Raw genomic sequence first — 19966 nt, 5'->3', positions numbered from 1 at the left:
TGCAATGGAATGTGGAATTAATTGTGAAATAGAATAGAATAGAATGTGTAATGGAATGTTGAATGGAATGCTGAATGGAATAGAATGTAACGTGGAATGGAATGTGGAATGGAATGGGGAACCTAAAGGACTGTAATGGAGAATGGAATGAGGAATGGAATGGAACGGAATATGGAATCGAATGTGTAATGGAATGGAATGCAATATGCAATGGACTGGAATGGAATGAGGAATAGAAGGGAATGGAATGGAATGGAATGAAAATGGAAAGCAATGGAATTTGCAATGCAAAGGAATAGAATGAAATAAGGAACTGAATGCAATGGAATGTGGAATGGAATGGAATGGAATGTAGAATGAAATGGTATAGAACACGGAATGCAACGAGAAATGGAATGGAACGGAGAGGAATGGGATGTGGAATGGAATGTGGAACTGAATGGAATGTGAAATGGATTCGAAAGGAATGTGGAAAACAATGGAATGGAATGGAATGTGGATTAGAATGTGGAATGGAAAGTGGAATGGAATGGAATTGAATGTGGAATGGTATGGAATGGAATGTGGAATGGAATGGGGATTTGAATGAGGAATGGAATGTGTAATGAAATGTGGAAAGAAATATGGAATGGAATGTGGAATTGAAACGAATGGAGTGTGGAATGGAAACCAATGGAATGTGGAATGGAAAGGAATGTGGAAAGGAATGTGGAATGAAATGTGGAATGGAATGCGGAAAGGAATGCGGAATGGAATATGGAATGAAATGTGGAATGGAATGTGGAATGGAACAGAATGGATTGTGGAATGGAATGTGGAATGGAATATGGAATAGAATGTGAAATGTAATGGAATTGAATGTGCAATCTAATGAGGAATGGAATGGAAAAGAATGTGGAATGGAATGTGAAATGAAACCTTGAATGGAACGTCGAATAGAACGTGGAATGGAATGGAATGGAACGTGGAATGAAATGTGGCATGGAATGGAAGGGATTGTGGAGTGGAATGTGCAATGGAATGTGCAATGGAAAGCAATGGAATGTGGAATGTAATTTGGAATGGAAAGGAATGGAATGTGTAATGGAATGCAGTGGAATTTGGAATTAATTGTGGAATGGAATGGAATGGAATGTTGAATGGAATGTGGAATGGAATGTGGAATGGAATGGAATGTAACGTGGAATGAAATGTGGAATGGAATGTGGAATCTTAAGGACGGTAATTTGGAATGGTTTGTGGAATGGAATGTGGAATGGAATGGATTGAAATATGCAATGGAATGTGCAATGGAATGGAATGCAATGTGCAATGGACTGGAATGGAAGGCGGAATATAAACGAATGCAATGGAATGGAATGAAAATGGAATGGAATGGAATGTGCAGTGCAAAGGAGTTGAATGAAATAAGGAATTGAATGCAATGAAATGTGGAATGGAATGGAATGGAATATAGAATGGTATGGTATAGAACGTGGAATGCAACGTGGAACAGAATGGAACGGAAAGGAATGGAATGTGGAATGGAATGTGGAATGGAATGTGAAATGGATTGGAAAGGAATGTGGAATAGAATTTAATGGAATGCAATGTGTCATGGAATGTGTAATGGAATGTGGAATGCAATGTGGAATGGAATGCAATGGAATATGGAATGGAACGTGGAATGGAATGTGGAATGAAATGGAATGGAATGTGGAATGGAATGGAATGAACTGCAAAGAGGATTGTGGAATGGAATGGATTGGAACTTGGAATGGAATGGAAAGGAATGTGGAATGGAATGGAATGGCGTGGAATGGAATGGAATGGCATGGAATGGAATGTGGATTGGAATGTGTAATGGAATGTGGAACGGAATGTGTAATGGAATGTAATGAAATGTGGAATGGAATGTGGAAAGGAATGGAATGTAATGTGGACCAGAATGTGGAATGGAATGTGGAATGGAATGGAATGGAATATATAATGGAATGTGAAAGTGGAATGGAATGTGGAAGGGAATGCAATGGAATGGGGAATGGAAAGTGGAATGGAATGGAATCAAATGTGGAAAGCAATGGAATGGAATGTGGAATGGAAAGTGGAATGGAATGGAATGGAATGTGGAATGGAGTGGAATATAATGTGGAATGGAAAGTGGAATGGAATGGAAAGCAATGTGTAATGGAGTGCAATGGAATGTGCAAAGGAATGTGCAATGGAATAGAAAGGAAAGTTTAATGGCATGTGGTATGGAATGTGGAATGGTACGTGTAAAGGAGAGGAATTTGGAATGGAATGTGGAATGGAATGTGCAATGGAATAGAATGGAACGTGAGATGGAACGGGAAATGGAAAGGAATGGAATATGGAATGGAACGTGGAATGGAATGTGTAATGGAGCGTGGAATGGAATGGAATGAAGAATGGAATGTGGAATGGAACGTGGAATGGAACAGAATGTGGAATGGATTGTGGAATGGAAAGTGGAATGGAATGTGGAATGGAATATGGAATGGAATAGAATGACGAATGGAATTTGGAATGGAATGGAATAGAATATGGAATGGAATGTGGAATGGTATGTGAAATGGAATGTCGAATGGAACGAGGTATGGAATGGAATGTTGAATGTAACTTGAAATGGAACGTGGAATGGAATGGAGTGGAACTAGGAATGAAATGCAATGGAAAGTGGAATGGAACATGGAATGGAATTGAATGGAACGTGGAATGGAATGGAATGGAATGCGAAATGGAATGCAGAATGGAATGTGGAATGGAATGAAATGGAAAGTGGAATGGAATATAATGAAACGTGGAAAGGAATGGAATGGAATGTGGAAAGGAATGTGTAATGGAAATTGGAAAGGAAAGGAATAGAATGTGGAATGGAGTGGAATGAAATGTAATGTTGGAATGGAATGGAATGCTATGTGGAATGGAATGTGGAATGGAATGGAGTGGAATGTGGAATGGAATGTGGAATGGAATGGAAAAGAAGGTGGAATGGAAAGTGGAATGTGATGGAACAGAATGGGGAATGGAAGGTGGAATGGAACGTGGAATTCAACGTGGAATGGAAAGTGGAATGCAACGGAGTGTAACATGGAATTGAATGGAATGGAACGGGGAATGGAAGGGAATGCAAAGTTGAATGGAATGGAATGGAATGTGGACTGGAACGGAACAGAATTTGGAATGGAAAGTGTAATGGAATGGAACGGAATGTGGAATGAATTGGCATGGAATGTGGAGAGGAATGTGGAATGGAATGGAATGAAATGTGGAATGGAAGGGAATGGAATGTGGATTGGAATGTGGAATGGAACGGAATTAAATGTGGAATGGAATGGAATGGAATGTGGAATGAAAGGTGGAATGGAATGTGGAATGGAATGGAATGGAATATGGAATGGAATGGAATGGAATGTGGAAAGGAATGTGGATTGGAATGGAATGAAATGTCGAATGAAATGTGGAATGGAAAGGAAAGGAATGTGGAATGGAATGTGGAACGAAATGGAATGGAATATCGAAAGTAATGTGGAGTGTAATCTGGAATGGAATGGAATGGAATGTGGAATGCAATGGAAAGGAATGTATAATGGATTGTGCAATGGAATGGAATGGAATGTGGAATGGAATGGAATGGAATGTGGAATGGAATGGAATGGAATGGAATGCGGAATGGAATGTGGAATGGAATGTGGAAAGGAATATGGAATGGAATGTAATAGAATGTGGAATGGAATGGAATGGAATTTGAAATATGATGTGGAATGCAATGGAATATAATGTGGAATGGAATGGAAGGTTTAACGGAATGTGGAGTGCAACGGGGAATGGAATGGAGTGGAATCTGGAATGGAATGTGGAATAGAACGTCGAATGTAACGGAACGGAATGTGGAATGGAATGTGGATGTGGAATGGAGTGTGGAAGGGAATTGAATGGAATGTAGAATGGAACATGGAATGGAATGGAATCGAGTGTGGAAAGCAATGGAATGGAACGTGCATTTGAAAGTGAAATGGAATGGAATGGAATTTGGAATGGAATGGAATGGAACGGAATTTGGAATGGGTTGGAATATAATGTGGAATGGAGTAGAATACAATGTGGAATGAAGTGGAATGGAATGTGCAATGGAATCTGCAATGGAATGGAATGGAATGTCGAATGGAATGTGGAATGGAATGTGGGATGGAACGTGGAACGGAATGGAATATGGAATGGAATTTGGAATGGAATGTGCAGTTGAATGGAATTGAACATGGGATGGAACATGAAATGGAATGGAATGGAATGTGGAATGGATTGGATTATAATGTGGAATGGAATGTGGAATGGAGTGGAATGCAATGTGGAATGGAGTGGAATGGAATGTGCAATGGTATATGCAATGGAATGGAATGGAATGTCGAGTGGAATGTGGTATGGAATGTGGAATGGAATATGGAATGGAATGGAAAGTGGAATGGAATGTGGAATGGAATGTGCAATTGAATGGAATTGAACCTGGGATGGAACACGAAATGGAAAGGAATGGGATGTGGAATGGAACTTGGAATGGAATGTGGAATGGAAGGTGCAATGGATTGGAATGACGAATGGCATGTGGAATGGAACGTGGAACGGAACAGAATGTGGAATGGATTGTGGAATGGAAAGTGGAATGGAATGTGGAATGGAATGGAATGGAATGTGGAAGGGAATGTGGAATGGAATGTAATAGAATACGGAATGGAATGGAATGGAATGTGGAATAGAATGGAATGGAATGGAATTTGGAATAGAATGAAATGGAATGGAATGAGAAATGGCATGGAATGGAATATGGAATGGAATGAAATGGAATGTGCAATGGAATGGAATGGAATGTGTTATGGAAGGTGGAATGGAATGGAATGGCATGTGGAATGGAATGGAATGGAATGTGCAATGCAATGATGTGGAATGTAGAATGGAATGTGGAATGGAATGGAATGGAATGTGGATTGGAACGTGGAATGGAACGTGGAATGGAAAGGAATGGAAAGTGGAATGGAATGGAATGGAACGTGTAATGGAATAGAATGGAATGAGTTATGGATTGTGGAATGGAATGTGGAATGGAATGAGGAATGGAAAATGGAATGGAACATGGAATGGAAAGTGGAATGGATCATGGGATGGGACATGGAATTGAACGTGGAATGGAAAGTTGAGTGCAATGTGGAATGGAATGGAATGGAATGTGGAAAGTAATGTGGAATGGAATGCAATGGAATGGAGTTGAAAGTGGAATGGAATGGAATGGAAGGTGGAATGGAATGTATTGTAATGTTAAACGGAACAGAATGTAATGTGGAATTGAATGTGGAATGAAACGTGCAATGGAATGGAATGCGGATGTGGAATGGAATGGAAAAGAATGAGGAATGGAATATGGAATGAAATGGAATGGAATGTGGAAAGGAATGTAAAGAATGTGGAATGCAAAGTCGAAAGGAGTGGAATGGAATGTGAAATGGAATAGAATGGAATGGAATGGAATGTGGAATGGAGTGGAATATAATGTGGAATGGAATGTGGAATGGAATGGAATGGAATGTGCAATGCAATGGAATGGAATTTAATTGAATGTGAAATGGAATGGAATGGAAAATGGAATGGAATATCAAATGGAATGGAATGGAAATTGGAATGGAATGGAATGGAATGGAATGCGAAATGGAATGGAGTGGAAAGTGGATTGGAATATGGAACGTTATGGAAAGGAAAGTGGAATGGAATATAATGGATTGGAATGTGGAATGGAAAGGAATGGCATGTGGTATACAATGTGGAATGAAATGTAATGTAAGGTGGAATGCAATGTTGAATGGAATGGAATTGATCGTGGAATGGATCGTGGAATGGAACGTGGAATGGAAAGTGGAATGTAACGTGGAATGGAACGTGGAATGGAATGGAATGGAAAGTGGAATGGAATGGAATGTGGAATGGAAGGTATAAAGGAATGTTGAATGAAATGGAATGGAATGTGGAATGGAATGTGGAATGGAATGGAATGGAATTCGGAATCGAATATGGAATGGAAAGGAATGGAATGTGGAACGGAACGTGGAATTTAATGGAATTGAATATAATGGAATGTGGAATGGAATGGAATAGAATGTGGAATCGAATGTGGAATGGAATGGAATGCAATGTGGAATGGAACGTGGAATGGAATGGAATCGAATTGAATGGAAAGTGGAATGAAATGGAATGGAATGTTGAATCTAATGCGGAATGGAATGGAATGGAATCGAATGGAATGTGGAATGGAAGTTGCAATGGAATGCAATGGAATGTGGAATGGAATTTTGAATGGAATGGATTGGAATGTGGAAGGGAATGTGGAAGTGAGTGGAATGGAATGTGGAATACAATGGAATGGAATTTGGAGTGGAAGGGAATGGAATTGAATGTAATGTGGAATATAACGGAATGGAATGTGGAATGGAATGCAATGGAGTGGAATGGAATGTGGAATGGAAGGGAATGGAATGTAATGGAATGTGGAATTTAATGGAATGAAATACGGAATGGAAAGTGGAATTGAATGGAATGGAATTTTTAATGTAACGTGGAATGGAATGGAGCAGAACGTGGAGTGGAATGGAATGGAATGTAGAATGGAAAGTGGAATGGAATGGAATGGACATTGGAATGGAATGAAACTAGGAATGGAATGGAATGAAACGTGGAATGGAATGAAAAGCAATGTGGAAAGGAATGCAGAATGGAACGTGGAATGTATTAGAATGGAATGTGGAAAGGAATGGAATGGAATAGAATGTGGAACGGAATGGAATGGAATGTAGAATTGAATGTGGAATGCTATGGAATGGAATGTGGAAAGGAATGGAGTGGAATTTGGAATGGAAAAGAAAGGAATATGGAATGTAATGTGTAATGGAATGGAATGAAATGTGGAATGGAATATGGAATGGAATGGAATGGAATCGAGTGTGGACTGGAATGCAATGGAATGGAGTTGAATGTGGAATGCAATGGAACGGAAAGTGGAATGGAATGTAGAATGGAATGGAATGGATTGTGGAATGGAATGGAGTTTGGACAGGAATGCAATAGAATGGAATTGAATGTGGAATGGAATGGAATGGAAAGTGGAATGGAATGTAGAATGGAATGGAATGGATTGTGGAATGGAACGTGGAATGGAACATAGAATGGAACGTGGTATGGAATGGAATTTGGAATTCAATGGAATGGAATGGAATGTGGAATGGAATGGAATGGAATGTGGAATGGAATGTGGAATGTGATGGAATGCAATGGAACGTGCATTGTAATGTGGAATGGAACGAGGAATGGAAAGTGGAATGGAACGTGAAATGGAAAGGAATGGAATGTGGAATGGTATGGAATGGAATGTTGAATGGAATGGAAAGAAATGTGGAATGGAATGTGGAATGGAATGGAAAGGAATGTGGAATGGAATGTGGAATGGAATAGAATGGAATTCGGAATGGAATAGAATGGAATGTGGAATGGAATGGACTGGAATGTGGAATGGAATGGAATGGAATGGAATGGAATTTGTAATGGAAAGGAGTGGAATGGAATGTGGAATGGAATGGTCTTGAAGGTGGAATGGAATGTGTAATGGACCGGCATGGAATGTGGAATGGAAGGTGGAATGGAAATTGGAATGGAATGGAATGGAATGTGGAATGGAATGGACGCGAATGCAATGTGGAAAGGAGTGCAATGTAATGTGAAATTGAATGGAATGGATTGTGGAATGGAAAAGAATGGGAAGTGGAATGGGATGTGGAATGGAATGGAATGGATTGTGGAATCGAACGTGGAAAGGAAAGCGGAATGGAAAGTGTAATGGAACGTGGAATAGATTTGAATGGAACGTTTTATGGCATTGAGTGGTATGTTGAATGGAATGTGAAATGGAATGGAATGGAATGTTTAATGGAATGGAATGGAATGGAATGGAATTGAATGGAATGAATGTGGAATGGAAAGGAAAGTAATGTGGAATGTAACATGGAATGTAATGGAATGGAATGTGGAATGGAATGGTATGGATTGTGGATTGGAGCGTTTAATGGAACCTGGAATGGAATGGAATGGAATGTGGAATGAAATGTGTAATGGAAACGAATGGAATGTGGAATGGAATGTGGAATGTTATGGAATGCAATGGAACGTGGAGTGTAATGTGGAATGGAACGAGGAATGGAAAGTGGAATGGAACGTGGAATGGAAAGGAATGGAATGTGGAATGGTATGGAATGGAATGTTGAATGGAATTGTATGAAATGTGGAATGGAATGTGGAATGTAATGGAATGGAACGTGGAATGGAATGGAAGGGAACGCAATGTGAAATGGAGTGCAATGGAATGTGAAATGGAATGGAATGGAATATGGAATGGAAAAGATTGGGCAGTGGAATGGGATGTGGAATGGAATGGAATGGATCGTGGAATCGAACGTGGAAAGGAAAGTGGAATGGAAAGTGTAATGGAACGTGGAATAGATTTGAATGGAACGTGTTATGGCATTGAGTGGTATGTGGAATGGATTGTGAAATGGAATGGAATGGAATGTTTAATGGAATGGATTATAATTGAATGTAATGAATGTGGAATGGAAAGGAATGTGGAATGTAACGTTGAATGTAATGGAATGGAATGTGGAATGGAATGGTATGGATTGTGGATTGGAACGTTTAATGGAAACTGGAATGGAATGGAATGGAATGTGGAATAAAATGTGTAATGGAATGGAATGGAATGGAATGTGGAATGGAATGTGGAATGTTATGGAATGCAATGGAACGTGGAGTGTAATGTGGAATGGAACGAGGAATGGAAAGTGGAATGGAATGTGGAAAGGAAAGGAATGGAATGTGGTATGGTATGGAATGGAATGTTGAATGGAATTGTATGAAATGTGGAATGGAATGTGGAATGGAATGGAATGGAATGTGGAATGGAATGGAATGGAATGTGGAATGGAATGGAATGGAATGTGGAATGGAATAGAATGGAATTTGGACTGGAATAGAATGGAATGGGGAATGGAATGTGGAATGGGTTGGACTGGAATGTGGAATGGAATGGAATGGAATGGAATGGAATTTGTAATGGAAAGGAATGGAATGGAATGTGGAATGGAATGTGGAATGGAATGGACTTGAATGTGGAATGGAATGTGTAATGGACGGGCATGGAACTTGGAATGGAAGGTGGAATGGAAATTGGAATGGAATGGAATGGAACGTGGAATGGAAAGGAAGGGAATGCAATGTGGAATGGAGTGCAATGGAATGTGAAATGGAATGGAATGGAATGTGGAATGGAAGAGATTGGGCAGTGGAATGGGACGTGGAATGGAATGGAATGGATCGTGGAATCGAACGTGGAAAGGAAAGTGGAATGGAAAGTGTAATGGAACGTGGAATAGATTTGAATGGAACGTGTTATGGCATTGAGTGGTATGTGGAAAGGATTGTGAAACGGAATGGAATGGAATGTTTAATGGAATGGAATGGAATTGAATGGAATGAATGTGGAATGGAAAGGAATGTGGAATGTAACGTGGAATGTAATGGAACGGAATAGGGAATGGAATGATATGGATTGTGGAATGGAAAGTTTAAAGGGACATGAAATGGAATGGAATGGAATGTGGAATGGAATGTGTAATGTAATGGAATGGAATGTGGAAAGGAATGTGGAAAGTAATGGAATGGCATGTGTAATGGAAGAGAAAGTAATGTGGAGTGGAATGGAATGGATTGTGGAATGTAATGTGGAATTGAACGGAATTGAAAGGAGAATGGAATGGAATGGAATGTGGAATGGAATGTGTAACAGAATGGAATGGAATGTGTAATGGAATAGAATGGAATGTGCAATGGAATGGAAAGGAACGTGGAATGGAAAGTGGAATGGCATACGGAATGGAAAGAGGAAAGGAACGTGGAATATAATGTGGAATTGAAAGGAATGGAATGTGGAATGGAATGTGGAATGGAATGGAATGGAAAGCGAAATGGAATGTAGAATGGAATGGAATGGATTGTGGAATTAATGTAGTTTTGACTGGAATGCAATGGAATGGAACTGAAGGTGGAATGGAATGGAATGGAAAGTGGAATGGAATATAGAATGGAATGGAATGGATTGTGGAATGGAACGTGGAATGGAACGTGGAATGGAACGTGGAATGCAATGGAATTTGGAATTTAATGGAATGGAATGGAATGTGGAATGGAATGGAATGGAATGTGGAATGGAATGTGGAATGATATGGAATGCAATGGAACGTGCATTGTAATGTGGAATGCAACGAGGAATGGAAAGTGGAATGGAACGTGGAATGGAAAGGAATGGAATGTGGAATGGTATGGAATGGAATGTTGAATGGAATGGAATGAAATGTGGAATGGAATGTGGAATGGAATGGAAAGGAATGTGGAATGGAATGTGGAATGGAATAGAATGGAATTCGGAATGGAATAGAATGGAATGTGGAATGGAATGTGGAATGGAATGGACTGGAATGTGGAATGGAATGGAATAGAATGGAATAGAATGGAATTTTTAACGGAAAGGAATGGAATGGAGTGTGGAATGGAATGTGGAATGGAATGGTCTTGAAAGTGGAATGGAATGTGTAATGGACCGGCACGGAACGTGGAATGGAAAGTGGAATGGAAATTGGAATGGAATGGAATGGAATGTGGAATGGAATGGAAGCGAATGAAATGTGGAATGGAGTGAAATGGAATGTGAAATTGAATGGAATGGATTGTGGAATGGAAAAGAATCGGAAGTGGAATGGGATGTGGAATGGAATGGAATGGATCGTGGAATCGAACGTGGAGAGGAAAGTGGAATGGAAAGTATAATGGAACATGGAATAGATTTGAATGGAACGTGTTATGGCATTGAGTGGTATGTGGAATGGAATGTGAAATGGAATGGAATGGAATGTTTAATGGAATGTAATGGAATGGAATGGAATTGAATGGAATGAATGTGGAATGGAAAGGAAAGTAAAGTGGAATGTAACGTGGAATATAATAGAATGGAATGTGGAATGGAATGATATGGGTTGTGGAATGGAAGGTTTAATGGGACATGGAATGGAATGGAATGGAATGTGGAATGGAAAGTGTAATGGAATGGAATGGAATGGAATGGAATGCGGAAAGGACTGTAGAAAGTAATGGAATGGCATGTGTAATGGAAGAGAATGGAATGTGGAATGGAATGGAAAGGAATGTGGAATGTAATGTGGAATTGAACGGAATTTAAAGTAGAATGGAATAAAATGGAATGTGGAATGGAATGTGTAATGGAATGGAATGGAATGTGCAATGGAATGGAAAGGAACGTGGAATGGAAAGTGGAATGGCATATGGAATGGAAAGTGGAAAGGAACGTGGAATATAATGTGTAATTGAAAGTAATGGAATGTGGAATGGAATGTGGAATGGAATGGAATGGAAAGTGGAACAGAATGGAAAGGAATGTGGTATGGCATGTGTAATGGAATGGAATGGAAGAGAATGGAATATGGAATACAATGTGCAATGTACTGGAATGGAATGTGAAATGGAATTGAATGGAAAGTGGAATGGAAAGGAATGGAATGTGGAATGGAATGCAATGGAACGTGGAATGGAAACTGGAAAGGCAGGCAGAAAGGAACAGGGAATGGAACGTGGAATCGAACGTGGAATGTAATGTGGAATTGAAAGTAATGGAAGGTGTAAAGGAATAGAATGGAATGGAACGGAATGTGGAACGGAATGCAATGGAATGGTAATGTAAGGTAATGGAAAGTGGAATGCAATGGAATGGAATGTGGAATGCAATGGAATTGAATGTGGAATGAAATGGAATGAAATGAAATGAGGAATTGAATGGAATGGAATGTGGAGTGGAGTGGAATGGAAGGTGGAATGCAAAGGAATGGAATGAAATGAGTAATTGAATGGAATGCAATGTGGAATGGAATGGAATGGAATGTGGAATGGAATGGAATACAACTTTGAATGGAATGTGGAATGGACTGGAATGGAATGTGGAATGAAATGGAATGGAACGTGGAATAGAATGTGGAATGGAATGGAATGGAAAGGAATGTGAAATGGAATGGAATGTGGATTGGAATGGAATGGAATTTGTAATGGAATGGAAAGTAATATGCAATGGAATGTGGAATGGAATGGAATGGAATGTGGAATGGAATGGAATGGAATGGAATGTGGTTGGAATGTGGAAAGGAATGTGGAATGGATTGTGGAATGAAATGTGGAATGGAATCTGCAATGCAACTGAATGGAATATGGAATGGAAAGTGGAATGGAATGTGGAATGGAACATGAAATGCAACGTAGAATGGAATGGAATGCAATATTGAATGGAAAGTGGAATGGAATGGAAAGCGGAATGGAATGTAGAATGTAATGGAATGGACTGTGGAATGGAATGTGGAATGGAATGGAATGGAATGTGGATGGCAATGGAATGGAATACAATGTGGAATCGAATGGAGTGGAATATGGAATGGATTGGAATGCAATGTGGAATGGAATGGAATGGAAATTGGAATGGAATGTGGAATGGAATGTGGAATGGTATGTGGAATGAAATGTGGAATGCAATGGAATGGAATGTTGAATGGAATGGAATGGAATGAGGAATAGAATGGAATGGCGTGAAATGTGGAAGGGAATGTGGAATGGAATGTGGAATGAAATGGAATGGAACGTGGAATTGAATGGATTGTAATGTGGAATGGAATGGAGTAGAATGTGGAATGGAACGGAATGGAATGTAGAATGGAATGTGGAATGGAATGGAATGGATTGTGTAATAGAATGGAATGGAATGGAATTGAATGCGGAGTTGAATGAAATGAAATGTGGAATGGAATGAAATGGAATGTGAAATAGAATGGAATGGAGTGTGGAATGTAATGTGGATTGGAAAGGAACGGAATGTGGAATGGAATGGAATGTAATGGAATGTGAAACAGAATTTGGAATTGAATGAAGAATGGAATGAAATGGAATGTGGAATGGAATGGAATGGAATGTGGAATGGAATGTGGAATGGAATGTGTAATGGAATGTGGAATGGATTGTGTATTGGAATGTGGAATGAAATGTGGAAAGGAATGTGGACTGGAATGAAATGAAATATAATTTATTGGAATGAAATGCAATCGCTGGCAATAGAATACAATGCAATGCAATGGAAAGTTGACATCCAATGTTAGCTGAAATTGTGCCACTAAACTCCAGCCTGGGTGACACAGTGATATCCTGTTGAAAGAAAGGAATGGAACGCAATGGAGTGAAACGGAATGGAATAGAAGGGATTGCATTGGAGTGGAGTGGAGTTGAGTAGAGTTGAGTGGAGTGGGATGGAGTGGAATGGAGTCGAATGGAATGCAATGGGGTGGAATGGAATGGAGTGGAGTGGAGTGAAGTGGAGTGAAATAGAATGTAATGGAATGGTATGGAATGGAATGCAATGGAATGGTGAAAAGAACTGTGAGCTGAGATTGTGACACTGCACTCCAGCCATTGTTACAGAGTGAGATGTTGTGCAAAAAAGGAATGGAAAGGAATGGATTGGAATGGAATGGAAAGAAGTGGAGTGGAGTAGAGTGGAATGAAGTGAGTGGAGTGGAATTGAGGAGAGTGGAACGGAGTGGAGTGGAATGGAAAGGAATGGAGTGGATTGGAATGCAATGGAGTGGAGTGGAATGGAATGGAGTGGAATGGAATTGAGGAGTTGAACGGAGTAGATTGGAGTGAAATGGAGTGGAGTGGAGTGGAATGGAATGGGGTGGAGTGGAATTAAGTGGAGTGGAATGGAATGGGGTGGAGTGGAATGAAATGGAGTGGAATGGAATGGAGTGAAGTGGAACGCAGTGGAGTGGAGTGAAATGCAGTGGAGGGAGTGGAATGGAATGGAATAGAGTGGAATGGAATGGAATGGAATGGAGTGGAATGGAATAGAGTGGAGTGGGATGGAGTGTAGTGGCGTGTAGTGGAGTGGAAAGGAGTTGAGTGGAATGGAATGCAGTGCAGTGGAAAGGAGTGGAGTGGAATGGAATGGAGTGGAATGGAATGGAGTGGAGTGGAATCGAACGGATTGGAATGGAATGGAATAGAGTGGAATGGAATGGAGTGGAGTGGAATGGACTGTAGTGGAGTAGAATGGAATGGGTTGGAGTGGAATGAAATGGTGTGGAGAGGTATGGACGGGAGTGGAGTGGATTGGAATGGGTTGGAGTGGAATGGAATGGAGTGGAGTGTAATGGAGGGGAGTGGAGTTAAATGGAATGGAGTGCAATGGAATGGAGTGGAGTTAAATGGAATGGAGTGCAATGGAATGGAGTGGAGTTAAATGGAATTGAGTGCAATGGAATGGAGTGGAGATCTATGGAGTGGAGTGGAATGGAATGGAATGGATTGGAGTGGAATGTAATGGAGTGGAATGGATTGGAATGGAATGGAGTGGAGTGGGATGGAGTGTAGTGCAATGGACTGGAATAGAATGGAATGGAATGTAGTGGAGTGGAATGGAATGGAGTGAAATTCAATGAAATGGAGTGGAGAGGAAAGGAATGGAATGGAGTGGTTTGGAATGGAATGTAACGGAAGAGAGCAGAATTGAATGGAGTGGAGTGGAGTGGAAGGAAATGGAGTGGAGTGGGGTGAAACGGAATGGAGTGCAGTCGAGTGGAATGGAGAGGAATGGAATGGAATAGAGTGGAGTGGTATGGAATGCACTAGAGTGGAGTGGAATGGAATGGAGTGGAGTGGAGTAGAGAGAAGTGGAGTGGAATCGAGTGGAGTGGAATGGAATGGAGTGGAGTGGAGTGGAGTGGAGAGGAGTGAAATGGAATGGTATGGCATGGAATGGATGGGAGTGAACTGGAAGGGAATGGAGTGGAGTGGAAAGGAATGGATTGGGCTGGAATTGAAAGGAATGGGTTGGAGAGGAGTGGAGTGGAGTGCAGTGGAGTGGAAAGGAATGGAAGGTAGTGGTGTGGAGTAGAATGGTATGGAATGGAGCAGAATGGAATGGAGTGGATTTTAGTGGAATGGAGTGGAGTGGAATGGAACGGAATATAGTTGAGTGGAGTGGAATGGAGTTCATTGGAATGGAGTGGAGTGGAATGGATTGGAGTGGAGTGGAATGGAATGTAGTCGAATGAAGAGGAATGGAATGGAGTGGAGTGGAATGGAATGGAGTGAAATATACTGGAGTAGAATGGAATGGAGTGGAGTGGAAGGGAATGGAGTGGAATGAAAAGGAATGGAATGGTGTGGTGTGGAATGGATTGGAATGGAATGGAATGGAGTGGAACGGAATGCAGTGGAGTGGAGTGAACTGGAATGGATTGAAGCAGAAAGAAATGAAGTGGAGTGGAGTGGAAAGGAGTGGAGTGGAATGGAATAGAGTGGAGTGGAGTTGAGTGGAATGGATTGGAGTGGAGTGGAGTGGAGTGAAATGGAATTGAATGGAATGGAATGAAGAAATGTGTGCTTAGATTTTTCCACTGTGCTGCAGCTTGTGTGACAGATGGAGATCCCGTTGAAAGAAAGGAGTGGAATAGAAGGGATTGGAAAAGCATGGCAAAAAATGGATAGGAGTGGAGTGGAGTGGAGTGCAGTGGAATAAAATGGAATGGAATGGAATGGAATAGAAAGGAATGGAATAGAATGGAATGGTGAAAAGAAATGTGACCTGAGATTCTGCCACTTCACACAATCCTGGGTGAAAGAGGGAGATCCTGTAAAAAGTACGGAATGGAATGGAATGTAGTGGAATTGATTGAAATGGAGTGGAGTGGGGTGGAGTGGAAAAGAGTGGAATGGAATAGAATGGAGTGGAGTGGAACGGAATGGACAGGAGTGGAGTGTAATGGAATGGAGTGGAATGGAGTGGAGTGGAGTGGAGTGGAATGGAATTGACTGGAGTGGAAAAGAATGAAGTGGAGTGGAATGGAATGTAATGGAGTGAAGGGTAGTGGGGTGCAGTGGAATGGAGTGGAGTGGAGGGGAATGGAGTGGAGTGGAGTGGAGTGGAGTGGAATTGATTGGCGTGGAGTGGAAAAGAGTGGAGTGAAATGGAATGGAATGAGATGGAATGGAAAGGATTGGAGTGGACTGGAATGGAGTGGAGAAGACTGAAATGGATTGGAATGGAGTTCAATGGAATGGAGTGGAGTGGAAAGGAATGGAATGGAGTCTAGTGGAATGGAATGGAGTGCAGTGGAATGGAGTGGAGTTGAATGGGGTGGAGTGGAATGGAATGGAGTGCAATGGAATGGAGTGGAATGAAGTGGAGTGGAGTGGATTGGAGTGGAGTGCAGTGGAATGGAATGTAACAGAGTGGAATGGAACGGAACTGAGTGGAATAGAGTGGAATGGAATGAAGTGGAATGGAATGCAGTACAGTGGAATGGAATGGAGTGAAATGGATAGGAATAGAATGGAATGAATTGGGGTGGATTGGAGTGGAGGGAATTGGAGTGAACAGTAATGGAGTCGAATGGAATGGGATGGAATGGAATGGAATGGAGTGTAGTGTAGTGGAGTGCAATAGAATGGAATAGAATGGGATGGAATGGAATGCAATGGAATGGTGAAAATAAATGAGAGCTGAGACTGTTTCATTGCATTCCAGCATTTGTGACAGAGTGAGATCCTGTGGAAAGAAAGTAATGGACAGCAATAGAGAGGAATGCAATGAAATGGAGTAGAATCGAATGAAGTGGAGTGGAATGGAGTGGAGTTGAGTGCAATGGAATGGAATGAAGTGGAGAGGAGTGGAGTGGAGTGGAGTAGAATTGAGTGGAGTGGAGTGGAAAAGAGTGGAGTGAAATGGAATGGAATCAGATGGAATAGAAAGGAGTGGAGTGGACTGGAATGGAGTGGAGTGGTGTGCAGTGAATGGATTGGAATGGAGTTCAGTGGAATGGAGTGGTGTGGAAAGGAATGGAATGGAATCTAGTGGAATGGAATGGAGTGGAGTGGAATGGAGTGACGTTGAGTGGGGTTGAGAAGAATGGAATGCAGTGCAATGGAATGGAGTGGAGTGGAGTGGATTGGAGTAGAGTTCAGTGGAATGGAATTGAACGGAGTGGAATAGAGTGGAATGGAATGGAAAGGAGTGGAATAGTGTGGAATGGAATGGAGTGGAATGGATTGCAATAGAGTGGAATGGAATGGAGTGGAATGGATAGGAATGGAATGGAATGAATTGGAGTGGATAGGATTGGAGTGAACTGGAACAAAGTAGAATGGAGTCGAATGGAATGGGATGGAGTGGAATGGAATGGAGTGGAGTGTAGTGGAGTGAAATAGAATGGAATGGAATGGGATTGAATGGAATACAATGGAATGGTGAAAAGAAATGTGAGCTGAGACTGTATCACTGCACTCAAGTATTTGTGACACAGTGGGATCCTGTGGAAAGAAAGTAATGAACTGGAATGGAGTGGAATGCAATGGAATGGAGTAGAATCAAATGGAGTGGAGTGGAATGGAGTGGAGTTGAGTGCAATGGAATGGAGTGGAGTGGAATGGAGTGGAGTGGAATGGATTGGAGTGGAGTCGAATGGAGAGGATTGGAGTGGAATGGAATGGAGTGGAGTGGAATGGAGTGGACTTGAGTGGAATGGGAAGGAGTGGAGTGGATTGGAGTGGAGTGGCGTGGAATGGAGTGGAATGGAGTGGAGGGGAAAGGAATGGAGTGGAGTGGAATGGAATGGAGTGGAGTAGAATGGATTGGAGTGGAGTGGAATGGAATGGAGATGAGTTTAATGGGATGGAATAGAATGGAATGGAATGGAATGGAATGGAGAGGAGTGGAATGGCATGGAATGGAATGGAATGGAGTGGAATGTAATGGAGTGGAATGGAATGGAGTGGAGTGGAATGGAATGGAGTGGAGTGGAGTACCGTGGAGTGGAGGTGAGTGGAATGTAGTGGAAAGGAATCGAATGTAATGGAATATAGTGCAGTGGAGTAGAGTGGAGTGGAATGGAGTGGAATGGAACAGAATAGAAAGGAACAGAACGGAATGGAATGGAATGGAGAAATGTGTTTTGCTATTGTGCCACCACGCTACAGCCCTGTGACAGAGGGAGATACTGGGGAAAGAAACGAGTGGAATGGAATGTAAAGGAATGGAATGGAATGGATTGGTGTGGAGTGGAGTGAGATTGAGTGGAATGGAATGGAATGGAATAGAATAGAATGGAATTGAATAGAGTGCAGTGGAAAGGAATGGTGTGGAGTGGAATGGAATGGAATGGAGTGTAGTGGAATGGAATGTAGTGGAGTGGAAATGAGTGGAGTGGAGTGGAATGGAGTAGAGTGGAGTGGAATGGAGTAGAGTGGATTGCAGTGGAGTGAAGAGGAATGGAGTGGAGTAGATAGGAGTGGAGTGGATTGGAATGGAGTGGAGTGGAGTGGAAATTAATGGAAAGGAGTGGAATGGAATGCAATGGATTGGAATGGAATGGAATGGAATGCAATGGAATGCAATGGAATGGAATGGAATGGAATGGAATGCAATGGAATGCAATGGAATGGAATGGAATGGAATGGAATGCAATGGAATGCAATGGAATGGAATGAAAAGGAATGGAATGTAATGGAATTGAATGGAATAACGAAATGTGATTTGAGATTGTGAAACTGAACTCCAGGCTTGATTACAGAGTGAGATGTTCCCGAATTTAAGGAATGGAATGAAATTCAGCGGAGTGGAATGGAATGGAATGGAATGGAGTGGACTGGAGTGGAGTGGAGTGAAGTGGGGTGGAGTGGAAAGGAGAGGAATGGAATCAGATGGAATGGAGTGGAATGAAGTGGAGTGGAGTGGGGTAGAGTGGAGTGAGGAAGAATGGAGTGGAATGGAAGGGGTTGGAGTGGAACGGAGTGGAGTAGAGTGCAGTGGAGTGGAGAGGAGTGGAATGGAGGAGAATGGAATCGGATGTAATGGAATTTAGTGCAGTGGAATGCAGTGGAACATAATGGAACGGAATGGATAGAATGCAACATAACGAAACGGAATGGAGTAATATGTGCTGAGATTGTGCCACTGCGCTACAGCTTGTATGACACTGGGTGACCTGTCAAAAGAAAGGAGTGGATGGGAATGGAATGCAATGGAATGGAATGGAATGTATTAGAGGGGATCAGAGTGGAATCAATTGGAATGGAATGGAATGGAATGGAATGGGATGGGATGGGATGGAATGGGATGGGATGGGATGGAATGGGATGGGATGGAATGGAATGGAATGGAATGGAATGGATTGGAATGGAATGGAGCAGACTAGAGAGAAGCAGAATGGAATGGACCGGAATGGAACAGAATAGAACGGAATGGAATGTGAGCTGAGATTGTGCCACTGCACTACAGGCTTGGTGACAGGCTGAGATACTCTCGAAAGAAAGGCATGGAATGGAATGAAGTGGAAAGGAATGGAATAGAATGGAGTGGACTGGAGTGGAGTGGAGTGGAGTGAAGTGGAGTGGAGTGGAATAGACAGGAATGCAATGGGAAGGAATGGAATTGAATGAAGTGGAGTGGAGTGGGGTGGAGTCAAGTGCAGTGGAATGGAGTGGAATGGAATGGGATGGAGTGGAATGGAGTGGAGTTGAGTGCAGTGGAGTGGAAAGGAGTGGAATGGAGTGGAAAAGAATCGGATTTAATGGAATGTAGTGGAGTGGAGTAGAGTTGAACGGAGTGGAATGGAATGGAATGGATTGGAATAGAAAGGAATGGCATGGAATGGAATGGAATGGAATGCAATGGAATGCAATGGAACAGAATGCAATGGAATGCAATGAAACAGAATGAAATGCAATGAAAAGTTGACATGTAATGTGACTGAAATTGGGCCACTACACTCCAGCC

This window comes from Pongo pygmaeus, chromosome 13 (assembly GCF_028885625.2).
Source record: "Pongo pygmaeus isolate AG05252 chromosome 13, NHGRI_mPonPyg2-v2.0_pri, whole genome shotgun sequence".
NCBI classification, from domain to species: domain Eukaryota; kingdom Metazoa; phylum Chordata; class Mammalia; order Primates; family Hominidae; genus Pongo; species Pongo pygmaeus.
This window is presented reverse-complemented; position numbering follows the sequence as displayed.